This window comes from Jaculus jaculus, unplaced genomic scaffold (assembly GCF_020740685.1).
Source record: "Jaculus jaculus isolate mJacJac1 unplaced genomic scaffold, mJacJac1.mat.Y.cur u25, whole genome shotgun sequence".
NCBI lineage: Eukaryota > Metazoa > Chordata > Mammalia > Rodentia > Dipodidae > Jaculus > Jaculus jaculus.
This window is the reverse complement of record NW_025423515.1, coordinates 3,230,957-3,250,041: the sequence shown is the minus strand read 5'-3', so window position 1 is coordinate 3,250,041 and position 19,085 is coordinate 3,230,957. Positions and strand designations below refer to the sequence as shown.

The 19,085-nt window shown below is 41.0% G+C and overlaps 1 pseudogene; it reads left to right on the top strand.

Moving 5' to 3' along the window:
- The first annotated feature begins 15,945 nt into the window (after positions 1-15,945).
- On the top strand, positions 15,946-16,238 carry LOC123457553 (annotated as a pseudogene).
- The last annotated feature ends 2,847 nt before the right edge of the window (positions 16,239-19,085 follow it).

The window sequence follows — 19,085 nt, the reverse complement described above, 5'->3', positions numbered from 1 at the left end:
ATCTATAACTAGGATCCACATATGAGGGAGAACATGTGGCGCTTGGCTTTCTGGGCCTGGGTTACCTCACTTGGTATAATCTTTTCCAGGTACATCCATTTTTCTGCAAATTTCATAACTTCATTTTTCTTTACTGCTGAGTAGAACTGCATTGTATAAATGTGCCACATCTTCATTATCCACTCATCAGTTGTGGGACATCTAGGCTGGTTCCATTTCCCAGCTATTGTAAATTGAGCAGCACTAAACATGGTTGAGCATGAACTTCTAAGGAAATGGCATGAGTCCTTCAGATATATGCCTAGGAGTGCTATAGCTGGGTCATATGGTAGATCAATCTTTAGCTGTTTTAGGAACCTCCACACTGATTTCATCGTCTGGGTGTTTGTTGTTACCATATAGGAATGCTACTGATTTTGTGTATTTATTTTTTATCCTGATACATGGCTGTAGGTGTTTATCACCTCTAACAGTTTGCTAGTAGAGTCTTTAGGGTCCTTTATATATAGAATCATGTCATCTGCAAATAATGATAACTTGATATTTTCCTTTCCAATTTGTATTTTTTTATGTGCATCTCTTGCCTTATTGCTATGGCTAAGATTCCAGTACTATATTAAATAAAAGTGGGGACAGTGGACACCCTTGTCTTGTTCCTGATTTTAGTGGAAAAGCTTCCAGTTTTTCCCCAATTAGTAATATGTTGGCTGTAGGCTTGTCATAAACAGCTTTTATTATATTGAGATCTGTTCCTTTTACTCCCAGTCTCTGTAGGATTTTTATCATGAAGGGATTTTGGATTTTGTCCAACACTTTCTCTGCGTCTAATGAGATGATCATATTACTTTTGTCCTTAAGTCCATTTATATAATGTATTACATTTATCGACTTACATATGTTGAACCATCCTTACATCTCTGGGATAAAGTCTACTTGGTCAGGGTGAATGATCTTTCTGATATATTCTTGTATTCTGTTTGCCAATATTTTGTTGAGAAATTTTGCATGTATGTTCATGAGGGAGATTGGTCTGTAATTTTCTTTGTTTGTTCTATCTTTGCCTGGTTTTGGTATCAGGGTGATACTGGCTTCATAGAAGGAATTTGGTAGGATTCTTATTCTATTTTATGGAAAAGCTAAAAGAAGCAATGGCATTAGTTCTTCCCTGAAGGTCTGGTAAAATTCAGCAGTGAATCCATCTGGGCCTGGGCTTTTTTTAGTTGGGAGATTTTTGATAATTGTTCAAATCTCCATGCTGGATATAGGTCTATTTAAGTGATTAATGTCATCTTGATTTAATTTAGGTTGGTCATACAAATCAAGGAAATCATCCATTTCTTTCAGATTTTCATACTTTGTGGAGTATATGCTTTTATATTATGTCCCTATGATGTTTTGAATTTATCTGGCATCTGTTGTGATGTTACCTTTTTCATCTCTGATTTTATTAATTCGTGTCTCTTCTCTCTTTCTTTTGGTCAGATTTGCTAAGGGTTTATCAATCTTGTTTATCCTTTCAAAAAACCAACTCTTGACTTCCAGTTAAGATGGCGGCGTAGGTATCACGCCAAAGCAGCCTAGGGGGGAAAAAAAGACCAAAAAAAACTCAGCAAAATACACACTTTTACTAAAAAGTGAGGTGTATAGGAAATTGAGGCGGCAGCGGAGAAGTAGAAGAGTTCCAGAGCATCCAGAGCCTGCACAGGCAGGAACAGCGGCTCCGGGGCAGCTCGGCCACCCGCCGCAGCCGCGGAGCGGCAGAAAACCACCAGACTCTCAGCTCGAGCCGCAGGACAAGCCAGGTGAGGGATTTTCCCCTCACACCGCGCTCTCCGCAACTCGGGAAACGTGAGGGGAGAGCGGCAGCGAGCAACGGAGGGAGGAGCAGACTGCGAGGTAAAAGCACACGTGGAACAGCGATACAACCAGAGCAGCCGCGGCTCCCTCCCCTCCCCCGCCGCCTGAACCGAGCTCCAGCGAACACAGCAGCGGCCCGGGACCGGCCACGCCAACTTGGGCTGACGGCGGGACCCAAGCAGGAGCAGAATTCGTCAGCAACTTCAGCGGCTCCAGCACCGGTACCAGTGGCCCCAGCAGCAGCGGACCCAGGAGCGGCAGCGGCGGGAGATCCCGCAGCAGCGGCTTCGGGGGGAGCAGCAGCGGTGGACACGGCAACGGCAGCTTCAGCAGCGGTGGTGGCTCCGGGGGTGGCAGCTACAACAGCTGCAGAGGCGGCAGCAGCGGCTCAGTTTGCCCCGTAGGAAAAGCAAGTGCCCAGCTCCAGAAATCAGAACAGCAGCCCGACGACCCAGGCAGCAACTTGACTGAGACCACAATCACCCAAGGTAACTGGGATTGCACCAGGGAAGGGTCTCACTTGGTCACAAGCTGACTTGGATAACTCAACAGACCAGAAATCTAAACCTCTTTGTTGATAGAGGATCTGGTCATTATAATAACTACTCTTGCATACATACTCGGGGCTGTTTTTGATGGAATGTGTACAGTGTTTAGTTAAATTTTAGAATCTACCAGTATTTTATTCCACTCAGCCTGCTTGAATACTCCTATAGCAGGGAAACTCAACCCCTAAGAACATCTTTGTAGATACTCTGAGAGTCTTAAGAGCCACACCTAATACCTTAAGGTCCTACCCTGAAAATATATTACATCAAATCAATTGATACAGCTAAGAATACACAGCTAGCTAGAAAATCCAAGCATTAACTTAATCCAAGATGCAAAAATATATACAGTATAACACAAGAAACACTAAAAAGCAAGACGATATAAATCCACCTAAAAGTATTAATGCATCAGAAATGTCCTCCAGTGAGAAAGAGTTAGAGGAAATGCCTGAGAAAGAGTTCAAAAGAATAATTATAAATATGTTCAAAGAGGTCAAAGAACACATTAAAACAATCAAAGAAGAAATCAAAGAGGAAATCAAAGAGGAAACCAAAGGAATCAAAGAAGAGGCAGGACACCAATTTAATGAAATAAAGAAGGCAATACAAGACATAAATAGAGAAATAGAAATAATAAAGAAAAACCAGTCAGAATTACTAGCAATGAAGAACACAGTTAATGAAATAAAAAACTCTGTAGAAAATCTCACCAGTAGGATGGATGAGGGAGAGGACAGAATATCTAAGCTAGAAGATCAGGTGGCAGACCTAATGCAGTCCAACAAAGAGAAAGACAAACTTATAGAAAAGTATGAGTGGGAATTTCAAGATATTCGGGACACTATGAAAAGATCCAATATAAGAATTCAGGGCATAGTAGAAGGAGAAGAACTCCACTCCAGAGGCATAGTAGGCATCTTCAACAAAATCATACAGGAAAATTTTCTCCAAATTGGGAAAGAGGTGCCAATACAGATACAGGAAGCCTTTAGAACCCCAGCCAGACAAAACCCAGAAAGAAACTCTCCTCGCCACATTATACTCAAACTTCCAAACACACAAACCAAAGAAAAAATATTGAAAGCAGTTAGAGAGAAAAATCAAGTTACCTACAAAAGCAAGCCCATCAGGATTACAGCAGATTATTCAACAAAAATTTGAAAAGCCAGACGGGCTTGGAGTGAGTTATTCCAAGGTCTGAAAGATAAAAACTGTCAACCAAGGTTACTTTATCCTGCAAAGCTATCCATTCAAATATACAGAGAAATAAGGACATTCCATGATAAAAGCAGGTTAAAGGAGTATTTGAAGACAAAACCAGTTCTGCAGAAAATACTTGATAGAATCCTACATGCTGAAGAAAAGGAAAAGCACACATATAAGGAACCTAGAAAAAACAAGCAATACTCAAATACTAGTTAACACAAGACAGCACAGGTAGAACTGGAACTACAAAAAAAAAAAAAAAGGGTAAACATAAGTACACACCCGTCAATAATATCTCTTAATATCAATGGCCTCAATGCCCCAACGAAAAGGCATAGGTTATCATACTGGGTTAAAAAGCAGGATCCTACAATTTTTTGTCCCCAAGAAACTCACCATTCTACAGAGGATAGACATTATCTTAGGGTGAAAGGTTGGAAGACGGTGTTTCAAGCAAATGGGCCTAGGAAACAACCAGGGATTGCTATCCTAATATCTAAAAAGTTAGACTTTAGTCCAATGTTAGTCGAAAAAGATAAGGAAGGTCACTTTATATTGATTAAGGGCAAAGTCCAACAGGAGGACATTACAATCCTAAACATATATACACCTAACATGGGGGCTCCAAAATTCATCAAGCAAACGGTACTAGAACTGATGTCACAGATAACAACAAACACAGTGGTACAGGGTGACTTTAACACCCCACTCTCATCAATTGACACGTCATCCCAGGAAAAAATAAACAGAGAGGCATCTGGACTAAATGAGGTCATAGAGGGAATGGACACAGCAGATATATACAGGACATTTCATCCAAAGGCTGCAGAATATACATTCTTTTCAGCAGCACATGGAACATTCTCTAAAATAGATCATATATTAGGACACAAAGCAAATTAAACAAATTCAGGAAAATTGAAATAATTCCGTGCATTCTATCTGACCACAATGGAATTAAACTACAAATCAGGAGCAAAAAAGGCTGTAGAGCATACACAAAATCATGGAAACTAAACAATACACTAATAAATGATGGATAGGTCAATGAAAAAACCAAGAAGGAAATCAAACAATTTATAGAGTCAAATGACAATGAGAACACTATATATCAAAATCTCTTGAACACAATGAAGGCAGTTCTATGAGGTAAATTCATAGCCTTAAGTGCCTATATTAAGAAATTAGAAAAGGCACAAGTTAACGACCTAATGCTTCCCCTTAAAGCCTTGGAAAAAGAAGAAAAAGGCAAACCAAAAATCAGTAGGCAGGAAGAAAAATAAAGATTAGGGAAGAAATTAATGAAATGGAAAAAAAAATCCAAAGAATTAATAACAGAGTTGGTTCTTTGAAAGGATAAACAAGATTGATAAACCCTTAGCAAATCTGACCAAAAGAAAGATAGAAGAGACACAAATTACTAGAATCAGTGATGAACAAGGTAACATCACAACAGATTCCAGAGAAATTCAAAAAATCATAGGGACATACTATAAAAGCATATACTCCACAAATTATACAAATCTGAAAGAAATGGATGATTTCCTTGATTTATATGACCTACCTAAATTAAATCAAAGATAGCAACTCCTGGTTGTTTTCTAGGTCCATTTGCTTGAAACACCGTTTTCCAACCTTTCATCCTAAGATAGTGTCCATGCTTTGTAGAAAGGTGGGTTTCTTGGAGGCAGCAAATTAAAGGATCCTGCTTTTTAACCCAGTCTGTGAACCTATGCCCTTTGTTTGGGGCATTGAGGCCATTGATATTAAGAGATAATAGTGAAAGGTGTGTATTTATTTTTGCCATTTTTTGTAGGTCTTCCAGTTTTACCTTTGCTCTCTTGTGTTAACTAGTATTTGAGTACTGTTTGTTTTTTCCCGGTTCCTTAAATGTGTAGTTTTCTTTTTCTTCAGCATGGAGGATTCTTTCAAGCATTTTCTGTAGAGCTGGTTTTGTCTTCAAATACTCCTTTAGCCTGCTTTTGTCATGAAATGTCCTTATTTCTCCGTCTATTTGAATGGATAGTTTTGCAGAATAAAGTAACCTTGGTTGACAGGTGTTATCTTTCAGGACTTGGAATACATCACCTCATGCTCTTCTGGCTTTTAAAGTTTGTGTTAAGGGCTGGAGGGATGGCTTAGCAGTTAAGGTGTTTGCCTGCAAAGCCTAAGGACTGAAGTTAGATTCCCCAGGACCCACATTAGCCAAGGGGGCACACACATCTCGAGTTTGTTTGCAGTGGCTGGAAGCCCTGGCATGCCCATTCTCCCTGTCTGTCTCTCTCTCTCTCCCCCTGTTTCTCTGTCAAAAAAATTAATTAATTAAAATAACATTTAAAGTTTGTGTTGAGTAATCTGCTGCAATCCTGATAGGTTTGCCTTTGTAGGTAAGTTGATTTTTCTCTCTGACTGCTTTCCAAATTTTTTCTTTGGTTTGTGTGTTTGGTAGTTTGATTGTAATATGGCAAGGAGAGGTTCTTACCATGTTTTGTCTGGCTGGGGTTCTAAAGGCTTCCTGTATCTGCATTGGCACCTCTTTCCCAATTTGGGGGAGATTTTCTTCTATGATTTTGTTGAAGACTACTATGCCTTTGGAGTGGAATTCTTCACCTTCTACTATGCCCTGAATTCTTATATTTGATCTTTTCATAGTGTTCTGAATATCTTGAAATTCCCACTGATGCTTTTCTATTAGTTTGTCTTTCTCTTTCTTGGACTGTATTAGATCTGCCACCTGGTCTTCTAGCTTACATATTCTGTCCTCTCCTTCATTCATTCTACTGGTGAGATTTTCTACAGAGTTTTTTATTTCATTAACTCTGTTCTTCATTGCTAGTAACTGTGACTGGTCTTTCTTTGTTATTTTTGTTTCCGTATTTATGTCTAGTATTGACCTCTTTATTTCATTAAATTGGTATCCTATGTTTTCTTTGATTCCTTTGATTTCCTCTTTGACTTATTTGAACATATTTATAATCATTCTTTTGAAATCTTTCTCAGGCATTTCCTCTAACTCATTCTCAGTGGAGGTCATTTCTGCTGTATTAATAACTTTTGGTGGATTTATATTGTCTTGATTTTTGGTGTTTCTTGTGTTATATATATTTTTGCATCCTGGATTATCTGATTGGATTTTCTAGTTAGCTGGGCATTTTTAGATTTATCAGTTAATCTGATATTACATAACTTCAGTGTTGGAGCTTAAGGCGTTAGGTGTGGCTCTCAAGACTCTCAGAGTATTTATCCACGAGTAGGAATTATAACAACCTGATCCTCTAACTGTCCCTTAGGGTGTGTGGTGCCCCACCCACACCCTTAAGGAGGTTAAGATTTCTGATCTGTTGAGGTTCCAAGTCAGCTTGTGACCAGGTGAGACCCTTCCATGGTGTAATCCCAGTTACCTCTGCTCCTGCTTGGATCCTGGTGTTGGTTAAAGTTGGAGTGGTGGGGTCCCTGGACCGCTGCTCTGTTCTGTGGAGCTGGATACTGGCGGTGGGGGAGGGGAAGCTGTCAATGATGCTCTAGTTCTCTAGCTGGTCCACGTGTTCTTCTACCTTGTGATCTTCTCCATTGTTCACTGCCACTCTCCTTTCACGTTTCTTGAGTTTGCAGAGAGCTCTGGTGTGAGTGGGAACTCCATGCAGCTGGCTTTTCCTGTGGCTCAAGCCAAGACTGGCAGCTTTCTTGTGGTCTGCCACAGTTGTTGCGATCCGCGGACCAGCCGGAGCTGCTTCTGCTGGCCTATGTGGGCTCTGGATGCTCTGGATCTCTCCTACTTCTCTGCTGTGGTTTCAATTTCCTATGCACATCATTTTTTAGTAACAGTGTGTATTTTGCTGAGGTTTTTTTTTTTTTTTTTTTTTGGCTTTTCCCCCCCTAGGCTGCTTTGGCATGGTACCTATGCCACCATCTTAACTGGAAGTCCCCAACCGCTCTTGATTTGGCTATCTGATCCATTCAGTGGAATGTGACTCATATCTGCAGCTGGAAAGCAAGTCAGAACCATATCCGAACATGAGCCCACTCTCCATTATCAAGCTACCACCAATTGTGGGCTGCAAGAGGGCCTTCACCTATTAAATTCTCTATAAAAAAATAAGGACTATCCTATTTGTCTGGTGCTAACTTTACTGTATGTTGGAGAATCTTCTTCTCTTTTGCAGAAAGATGGAGATGCCAAGAAGCAAACTACCCATCATATCTCAGTAGGGTCTCAGCTGAAACTAAGAAAAATGGGTGAAACAAGCAAGGGTGCTGCTTTCTTGGTGAACTTGGTACCAGCACAAGGGTGAAGGAGATTGACACAGAGAACAATCACCTGCTCTAAAATCAGATATCCAGAGACCCAGAGGCCCCAACCCTCCATCACTAAAGCAGACCCAAAATGAACCCAACATGGCACAGGGAAATTTTGTGGAAGAGAAGGCAGAAAGAATGTCAGAGCCACCATTGGGTCATGATATGCACAGACATTTTCTTCTACCCATAACTGTGGGCTAACTCCACAATGCATGACCTATATACCTCAGCACAGAGGAGCTGGGGGGAGGGGTAGGACATAGAAAAGCATAACAATGGTACCAACTTGACTATTCACTGAGTACAAGATTAATTAATAAAAAAATTATAAAAAATAAAAGAAAATGACTTAAAAGCCAAAAATATGGAAAAATAGCTGTCGTAATTCTTATGTTTTATAAACTTTTACATAATAACCATAAAGAGTTTATTTAACTTGAGTTTTCTCATAAATACCCATTTTTTGTGATCTGCAATTCACTAAACTGCAAATGTATTATGTAATATCATTGTAACAAAACTTTACTTTCAAAGTTTCCATTTCTTACTGTCAGCCACTTCTGCTTACATAGTGGACAAGGACCTTCAATAGTTTGCACAATATTATATGCAGTAATCATTCCTCAAGTTTCCCACTGGATTCCAGACACTTTGGTAACCATAATGCATATGGAAAACAGGTTAATGTAAGGCCTGTGCTTCTTCCATAGGGTAATATCCTTCTATCTCTTATTCATGCCCTCCCTTTATCTCTGAATAGTCTTTGAGCACTCAACTGCAACCTTTTATTTTTAATTTTCATTAGCATCTTCCATGATTATAAAAAAAATCCCATTGTAATTCCCTCCCTCCACCCTCAACCCAATTTCCCCTTTGAAATTCCATTCTCCATCATATGACCTACCCATCATAATCATTCTACTTACATATATACAATATCAACCTATAAGTACCATCCTCCCTTCCTTTCTCTTCCCTTTATGTTTCCTTTTTAACTTATTGGCCTCTGCTACTAAGCATTTTCATTCTCACGCAGAAGCCCAATCATCTGTAGCTAGGATCCACATATGAGAGAGAACATGTGGCGCTTGGCTTTCTGGGCCTGGGTTACCTCACTTAGTATAATCCTTCCCAGGACCATCCATTTTTCTGCAAATTTCATAACTTCATTTTTCTTTACGGCTGAGTAGAACTCCATTGTATAAATGTGCCACATCTTCTTTATCCACTCATCAGGGACATCTAGGCTGGTTCCATTTCCCAGCTATTATAAACTGAGCAGCAATAAACATGGTTGAGCCTGTACTTCTAAGGAAATGGCATGAGTCCTTCGGATATATGCCTAGGAGTGCTATAGCTGGGTCATATGGTAGATCAATCTTTAGCTGTTTTAGGAACCTCCACAGTGATTTCCACAATAGCTGGACCAGATTGCATTCCCACCACAGTGCAGAAGGGTTCCTCTTTTTCACATCCCCACCAACATTTATGATCATTTGTTTTCATGATGGTGGCCAATATGACAGTAGTGAGATGGAATCTCAATGTAGTTTTAATCTGCATTTCCCTGATAGAACATTTTTTTAGATGCTTATATGCCATTCGGATTTTGCCGTAGAGAATGCTTTATTTAGCTCGATAGCCCATTTTTTGATTGGTTTATTTGATTCCTTATTATTTAACTTTTTGAGTTCTTTGTATATCCTAGATATTAATCCTCTATCAGTTATATAGCTGGCAAAGATTTTTTTCCCATTCTGTATGTTGCCTCTTTGCTTTTTTCACTGCCGTTTGCGGTGCAAAATCTTTGTAATTTCATGAGGTCCCAGTGATTAATCTTTGGTTTTATTGCCTAAGCAATTAGGGTTGTATTCAGAAAGTCTTTGCCAAGACCAATATGTTGAAGGGTTTCCTCTACTTTTTCTACTAGCAGTTTCAGAGTTTCAGGTCTGATGTTAAGTTCCTTAATCCATTTGGACTTAATTCTTGTGCATGGCGAGAGAGAAGAATCTATTTTCATCCTTCTGCAGATATATATCCAGTTTTCCCAACACCATTTGCTGAAGAGGCTGTCTTTTCTCCAATGAGTATTTTGGACATTTTTTTATCAAATATCAGCTACATCTGGGTCCTCTATTCTGTTCCACTGATCTACATGTCTGTTTTTGTGCCAGTACCACGCTGTTTTTGTTACTATGGCTGGGTAGTATAGGATAAAATCAGGTATGGTGATACCACCAGCCTCATTTTTGTTGCTCAGTATTATTTTAGATATTCGATGTTTTTTCTGAGTCCAAATGAATTTTTGGATTGTTTTTCTATTTCCATGAAGAATGCTTTTGGAATTTTGATAGGGATTGCACTAAATGTGCAGATTGCTTTTGGTAAGATTGCCATTTTCACAACATTAATTCTTCCAATCCAGGAACAAGGGATGTTTCTCCACTTTTTAGTGTCTTCTGCAATTTGTCACTTGAGTGTTTCAAAGTTCTCATTGTAGAGATTCTTTACTCCCTTGGTTAGGTTTATTCCACGGTACTCTATTATTATTATTCTTTTTTGATGCAATTGTGAATGGGAGTGATCCTCTGATTTCATCCTCTGTGTGTTTTTTTGTTAGCATATATGAAGGCTACTGATTTCGGTGTATTTATTTTGTATCCTGCTACATGGCTGGGGGTTTTGATCAGCTCTAACAGTTTGCTAGTAGAGTCTTTAGAGTCCTTTATGTATAGAATCATGTCATCTGTAAATAATGATAAGTTGATCTCTTCCTTTCCAATTTGTATCCCTTCTATGTGTGTCTCTTGCCTTATTGCTATGGCTAAGACTTCCAAAACTATATTAAATAAAAGTGGGGACAGTGGACACCCTTGTCTTGTTCCTGATTTTAGTGGAAAAGTTTTCAATTTTTCCCCATATAGTAATATGTTAGCTTTAGGCTTGTCATAAATAGCTTTTATTATATTGAGATATATTCCTTCTATTCCAAGTCTCTGTAGGATTTTTTTTAATTTTTAATTTATTTATTTGAGAGCAACAGAGAGAAAGACAGATAGAGGGAGAGAGAGTGAATGGGCGTGCCAGGGCTTCCAGCCACTGCAAACGAACTCCAGACGCGTGCGCCCCCTTGTGCTTCTGGCTAACGTTTGACCTGTGGAACTGAGCCTCGAACCGGGTTCCTTAGGCTTCACAGGCAAGTGCTTAACCACTAAGCCATCTCTCCAGCCCCTCTGTAAGATTTTTATCATGAAGGGGTGTTGGATTTCTTCAAATGCTTTCTCTGCATTCAATGAGATGATCATGTGATTTTTGTCCTTCAACCCATTTATATAATGTATTACATTTATAGATTTGTGTATATTGAACCATCCCTGCATTTCTGGGATAACGCCTACTTGGTCAGGGTGAATGATCTGTTTGATATGCTCCTGTATTCTGTTTGCCAATATTTTGTTGAGAAATTTTGCATCTATGTTCATGAGGGAGACTGGCCTGTAAATTTCTTTTTTTGTTTTATCTTTCCTTGGTTTTGGTATCAGGGTGATGCTGGCCTCATAGAAGGAGTTTGGTTGCATTCCTTCTTTTTCTATTTCCTGGAAAAGCTGAAGCAATTGTGTTAGCTCTTCCTTAGAGGTCTGGTAAAATTCAGCAGTGAATCCATCTGGGCCTGGGCTTTTTCTAGTTTGGAGATTATTGATAACAGTTCAGATCTCCATGTTTGTTATAGGTCTATTTAAGTGATTAATCTCAATTTGATTTAATTTAGGTAGGTCATATAAATCAAGGAAATCATCCACTTCTTTCAGATTTTCATACTTTGTGGAGTATATGCTTTTATAGTATGTCCCTACGATTTTTGAATTTCTCTGGAATCTGTTGTGATGTTACCTTGTTCATCACTGATTCTAGTAATTTGTGTCTCTTCTATCTTTCTTTTGGTCAGATTTGCTAAGGGTTTATCAGTCTTATTTATCCTTTCAAAGAACCACCTCTTTGTTTCCTTAATTCTTTGGATTGTTGATTTTTTGTTTGTTTTTTTTGTTTCCATATAATTAATTTCTGCCCTAATCTTTATTTTTCTTCCTGCCTACTGATTTTTGGTTTGCCTTGTTTTCTTTTCCCAAGGCCGTAAGGGGAAGCATTAGGTCGTTAATTGTGCCCTTTCTAATTTGTTAATATAGGTACTTAAGGCTATGAATTTACCTCTTAGAACTTCATTGTGTTCCACAGATTTTGATATATTGTGTTCTCATTATCGTTTGACTCTATAAATTGTTTGATTTCCTTCTTGATTTCTTCATTGACCTATCCATCATTTATTAGTGTATTGTTTAGTTTCCATGATTTTGTGTATGCTCTACAGCCTTTCTTGCTCCTGATTTGTAGTTTAATTCCATTGTGGTCAGATAGAATGCAAGGAATTATTTCAATTTTCCTGAATTTGTTTAATTTGCTTTGTGTCCTAATATATGATCTATTTTAGAGAATGCTCCATGTGCTGCTGAAAAGAATGTATATTCTGCAGCCTTTGGATGAAATGTCCTGTATATATCTGCTATGTCCATTCCTTCTATGACCTCATTTAGTCCAGATGCCTCTGTGTTTATTTTTTCCTGGGATGACCTGTCAATTGATGACAGTGGGGTGTTAAAGTCACCCTGTACCATGTGTTTGTTGTTATCTGTGACCTTAGTTCTAATAGTGTTAGTTTGATAAATTTGGGAGCCCCCATATCAGGTGTATATATGTTTAGGATTGTAAAGTCCTCCTGTTGGACTTTGCCCTTAATCAATATAAAGTGACCTTCCTTATCTTTCTTGACTAACATTGGACTAAAGTCTACCTTGTCAGATATTAGGATAGCAACCCCTGCTTGTTTTCTAGGCCCATTTGCTTGAAACACCGTCTTCCAACCTTTCACCCTAAGATAATGTCTATCCTTTGTAGAATGGTGAGTTTCTTGGAGACAACAAATTGTAGGATCCTGGTTTTGAACCCAGTATGATAACCTATGCCTTTTCGTTGGGGCATTGAGGCCGTTGATATTAAGAGATATTATTGACAGGTGTGTACTTATGTTTACCTTTTTTTTTTTTGTGGTTCCGATTCTACTTGTGCTCTCTTGTGTTAACTAGTATTTGAGTATTGCTTGTTTTTTCTAGGTTCCTTATATGTGTGCTTTTTCTTTTCTTCAGCATGTAGGATTCTATCAAGTATTTTCTGCAGAACTGGTTTTGTCTTCAAATACTCCTTTAACCTGCTTTTATCATGGAATGTCCTTATTTCTCTGTATATTTGAATGGATAGCTTTGCAGGATAAAGTAACCTTGGTTGACAGTTTTTATCTTTCAGACCTTGGAATAAATCATGCCAAGCCCTTCTGGCTTTTAAAATTATTGTTGAATAATCTGCTGTATTCCTGATGGGCTTGCTTTTGTAGGTAACTTGATTTTTCTCTCTAACTGCTTTCAATATTTTTTCTTTGGTTTGTGTGTTTGGGTGTTTGATTATAGTATGGCAAAGAGAGGTTCTTGCCAGGTTTTGTCTGTCTGGGATTCTAAAGGCTTCCTGTATCTGTGTTGGCACCTCTTTCCCAATTTGGGGGAATTTTCTTCTATGATTTTTTTTGATGATGCCACTATGCCTTTGGGTGGTATTCTTTTTCTACTATGCCCTGAATTGTTATATTTGTTCTTTTCATAGTGTCCCAAATATCTTGAAATTCCCACTCATACTTTTCTATAAGTTTGTCTTTCTCTGTGTTGGCTGGTATTAGATCTGCCACCTGGTCTTCTAGCTTAGGTATTCTGTCCTTTCCTTCATCCATTCTACTGGTTAGATTATCTTGAGATTTTTTTGTTTTGTTTTGATTAACTGTGTTATTTATTGCTAGTAATTCTGACTGTTTTTTTTTATTATTTCTATTTCCTTACTTATGTCTTGTATTGATTGCTTCTTTATTTCATGAAATTGATGTCCTGCATCTTCTTTGATTCCTTTGATTTCCTCTTTGACTCCTTTGATTTGTTCTCTGACTTCTTTGAACACATTTTCAATCATTCTTTTGAAATCTTTCTTAGGCATTTCCTCTAACTCGTTCTCACTGGAGGTCATTTCTGATGCATTAATACTTTTAGGTGTATTTATGTTGTCTTGCTTTTTAGTGTTTCTTGTGTTATAATGTATATATTTTTGCATCTTGGATTAAGTTAATGCTTGGATTTTCTAGCTAGCTGGGTATTCTTAGCTGTATCAATTGATTTGATGTTGTATATTTTCAGGGTAGGAACTTTGGGTGTTAGGTGAGACTCTTAAGACTCTCAGTGTATCTACAAAGGTGCTCTTAGGGGTTGAGTTTCCCTGCTATTGGAGTATTCAAGTAGGCTGAGTGGAATAAAATACAGGTAGATTCTAAAAGTCAACTAAACACTGTACCCATTCAATCAAAAACAGCTCCAAGTATGTATGCCAGAGTAGTTATTATAACAACCAGATCCTCTATCAGCATAGAGATTAAGATTTTGGTCTGCTGAGGGATCCAAGTCAGCTTGTGACCAAGTGAGACTATTCCTGGGTGCAATCCTAGTTACCTTGGATGATTTTGTTCTCAGTCAAGTTGCTGCCTGGTCGTTAGGCTGCTGTCCTGATTTCTGGAGCTGGGCACTGGCTTTTCCTGCAGGGAAAACCAAGCCTGGCAACTGTGGCCCTGCACATCAGCACACCTGCTGATGGAACTGCTGCTGCTAAAGCTGCCTCTGCTGGATCCAGTGCTGCTGCTGCTGCTGCTGCTGAAAGCAGCTGCTGGTGGACCCACCACTGCTGCTGCCTCTGCTGCTGCTGCTGTAGCTGCCACTGCTGGAGCCACTGCTGCTGCTGCCTCTGAAGCTGCTGCTGCTGCTGCGTCTGCTGCTGCCGCCACTACTGGATCTGCTGCTGCTGTGGACAATGTTACCATTGTTGGAGCGCTGAGGTTGCTGAGAACTCTGCTCCTGCTTGGGTCCCACTGTTGGCTCAAGTTGGCGTGGCCTGGTCCAGGACGCTGCTCTGTTCGCTGGAGCTTGGCTCAGGCTGTGGGGGTGGAGAGGGTGCTGCAGCACCTCTGGTTCTATCACTATTCCACGTGTTCTTCTAGATCATGGTCTGCTCCTCCGTCGCTCACAGCTGCTCTCACATCACATTTCTTGAGCTGCGGCGAGCACCAGTGTGAGGGGAAAATCCCCACATCTGGCTTTTCCTGCGGCTGGTGCCTAGTCTGGAGGCTTTCTGGTGCGCCACAGCCATGGTTGGTGTAGCTGGTGGGGCCACTTTTGGTGGCCTTTGCACTGTCTGGATGCTCTGGATCTCTCCTACTTCTCCATTGCTGCTTCCATTTCCTATACACCTCACTTTTTAGTAAAAGTGTGTATTTTGCTGAGTTTTTTTGGTCTTCCCCCCCCCCCCCCAGGCTGCTTTAGCGTGGTACCTATACTGCCATCTTAACCAGAATTCCTTCAGGGATTTTTGATTAAGGTTAAGCGTGCAACTTAAGTCTCCAGCAGCCCAGTGGAGGAGGTGTCACTGGGGGAGTACCGTGGGGGGATCTTAAGTCCAGCCTTAAGGTGGTTTTAGAGCAGTGTGTGCTCAGACCATGTTTGCCAGCTGTTTGGTGGTGTCTCTCTGCTGTCCATCTAAGGAAAAGGAAATCCAACTGCAACCTTTTAGTCAGGCTCAAAGACATTTGTTCTATCCATCGATCTATAGCAAGTTTAAATAAACAATGTGAAGAAAGTATCAGATACATTTCCTGTTATCAAGACTGATAGGAGGAGGCTGTGGGCAGCGGGCAGTGGGTCTCTGAGCGTCTCTGCCCCCTCCTTCCGGTTTCAGATCCGCATTTGGTACCAGCGGCGGCAGCAGCGGAGCCAGGCCAGTCCTCAGCGCCCAGCACCGTCACCGCCCCCCACAGTCCTGGCAGCGCAGGGCAGCGATGGCCCACGCCCGAGCTCACGCATCCCAGCACTCAGTCCTTACCACTTCGTAGAGAAGGAAGATGAGCGAGTGGAGCTCCAAATCCAGCCAGCCCTTGTCCTCCAAGCAGGAAAACGACGGTACTGAGAAGCGGGCCTATGTAAGCCCACAAGCAGCCTCCGAAGGAGCCTAGTGGAGAGCCAACACCCAAGCGACCTCAAGGCCGACCAAAGGGAGCAAAAACAAGGGCGCTATCATGACCCAGAAAACCACCACGGCTCCAGGGAGGAAACCAAGGCGCAGACCCAAAAAACTGGCGGAGGAGGAAGAGGAGGGCATCTCGCAGGAGTCCTCGGAGGAGGAGCAGTGACCGCGCAGTGCGGCCTGGGGGCCGCGAGGAGCCGCTTCCTTCTGGGACTGGACGCTGGCTCCGGCCCGCCCGCCCACCCCACCGCACACTACCGCTCACCAGATGCAGGGCTCTGCTGCCGCGTGGGGGGCCTCCATCCCGCACCCTCCTGCCCAATGCACACACTTGCCTCTTCTCTTCCCAGACCAGGCTAACGTCCTCGTAGACACAGCCTGCCCGCCCTCCCTCCCTTGGAGACGCTGCTCTCAGGCCCTTGGCTTGGGAGCCGCAGCTCCTGTGGCCTCTGTGTCTGGGAGCACTCCCCTTGCCTTAAAGGGGTCCCAAGCCCCATCTCATTCTGACAAGCCCACTCGGCTGAACTGGCAGCAGGTGTTCCCAGAATAGGGGGATGCACAGGGCCCAGGATGCCCCAACCAAAACTGTCAGGGGGGTTCTCACCCAGTTCCTCCCACTACCTGGTGTAGGACAAGCTCTTGGGGTATGGGGAGCAGCAGGGCATGTGTTGAAGCCCCTCCCACTTCCCATTCCCTGAGACCTGATACCCACTGCTGTGACCATCACCACTTACCTAAGTTTCCTCTGGCAGGCTTGGGGTGCTCCCAACCTCCCTGCTTCCAACCTAGGCTTTCCTTCCAGTGGGGCACTAATAAGGAGCTAGCCCCGCCCCTCCTGCTCCACCCTGCCCCCAAGGTTCTGGCTCCATCCTTTCCTCTGTTCACAAACTACCTCTGGACAGTTGCGTTGTTTTTGTTCAATGTTCATTCTTAGAAATCCACCATTGCTGCTACCAGCGTGACGTTCATCCTCGTCACCTGCTCTGCCTGAATCCCTCCCCAGACAGGGAAGCGGGGCTGGGGCACCGCGGGTGGGATTGCTGACCACCCAGGTCCCAGGGAGGGTGGGGCCTAGCCCACTGGATGCTGCAGCACTGTCAGGAGGGTGGCCCCACACTGACCCCAAGGGTATAGGGGCCACCTTCTCCCCTTGTTCTGTTGGAGAAGGGGGTGGCCATTTGTTCAAGACTAGGGCCCCCTCTGTTTTCCTACTTGCAGTTACTTGAATTAAAAAAAAATCCTTTTCTGAAAAAAAAAGATTGATAGGAGCAAAATTCCCAGCACATTATCCATGTTTTTTACTAAATGATTATAATTACTCATTTGACAGATTATGAGAAAATTATTACTCTTTCTACTGCAAATGAACTCCAGAGGCATATGCAAGTTTGAGAAATTGGATTTAAGTGGGTGTGATGAAAATGGACCCTGACCTGAAGGTTGTTCAAGGAAGCTGATAAATATCTTTTTTTATGGTATTCAAATATGTATTTTGAGTTGTGTGAGCAAATACAAGTATGTGGGATATTCAAATTGCGGTAAAAGCTACAAAAGGAATACAGAAAAAAAAGATGAGCTCCTAATGATGGAATAGAAAGAAAAACTTATTTAGCTTTTGTGTGGATGTGCATTCTTACATATTCATATCCAGTTGAGTGATTAGCTGTCAAAACTGGAACCAGTTACACTGAGACTAGATTAAGTATGTACTATTTCTGACAATGGATCAGTAGTGATTTCAAGATTTACTATATCTCAATGGTTTCATTAAGATTACTTACAGTAATATTTTAGTATCATGAAGTTTTGAGAGACACAGATTACATGAGTGTGTTAGTTATACCAATTTGGCAAAATTTATGGTGTTGAGTATTGGAACACAATAGAATACACTGGCATCCAGAAAAAGACATGTTACATATGCCCATGCTTAGCAGCCACATTAATATTGGTGCTTTAAACATTCACATCCAACCTCAAGGGACACTTAGAAAGCTGCAGGACTTTAGTACAAGAACCTAAGTAGATAAACATGAAAAATCTTAATCTTCTCTTTTTGGTTTTCTAAAGGTAGGGTCTCACTCTAGCTCAGGCTGACCTGGAATTCACTATGTATTCTCAGGGTGGCCTTGAACTCTCGGTGATCCTCTTACCTCTGCCTCCTGAGTGCTGGGATTAAAGGCGTGTGCCACCACGCCCAGCTTAATCTTCTCTTTGTAATCCATCTGCAAGCATTGTTTAAGGAGTAGCTACTCGGCCTTAAAGAGCCCTAAAGTGTTCAAAGTACACTCACCCCTTGCTACACCATGACATCTGAAATTAGCAAGCAAGACAAATGGAATACATTTTGCTCTTACATAGTAACATACTAAATGTATATTTTAAGAGCTTGGAACTGAGAGCTAACTTGTAGTTGGTAATATTTAAGTGACTAGGATTGTTATTTAATCAGTATCCCATGGTATCAATACTGATGGCTCTATAATGTGTTCCATTTAGTCCCAATCACTTTTGGGTGAAGAAAGAAGGCATGGCAGAAAAGCAAGTCCATGCCTCCCCTTTCCCTGTTCAAACAGCCCAAAACAGCCTTAAGTCTGTATACAATTTTCCATCATCTGGTATTCTTTTCTGGGATATATGGAACAAGCTCTCACCTCAATGAGCTTAATCTACACAAGGTATAAGACACAAATAGTATCAACTCTACAGTATGCAAAGTATAAACAATTTAGCACTCAACAGATGAACTACAAATCAATGATTTTATCAAATAGGAAACACATACCATTCTAAGTTTTTAAGTAATTTTAGTGCTGCTAACCAGAGACTATACAAACAAGACAAAAACAATAAAAGACAAAACCAACTTCTCATTGCATCATATCCATGAGGATAAAATGTGTGGCACCGATGTGACAGGAATAACTGTCAATTTAAAAAGGGAATGACTTGTAGACATTAAAATCACATACAAGCAGGAACCAGTCAATCAAATGTTAAAATGAAACAGACCATCTT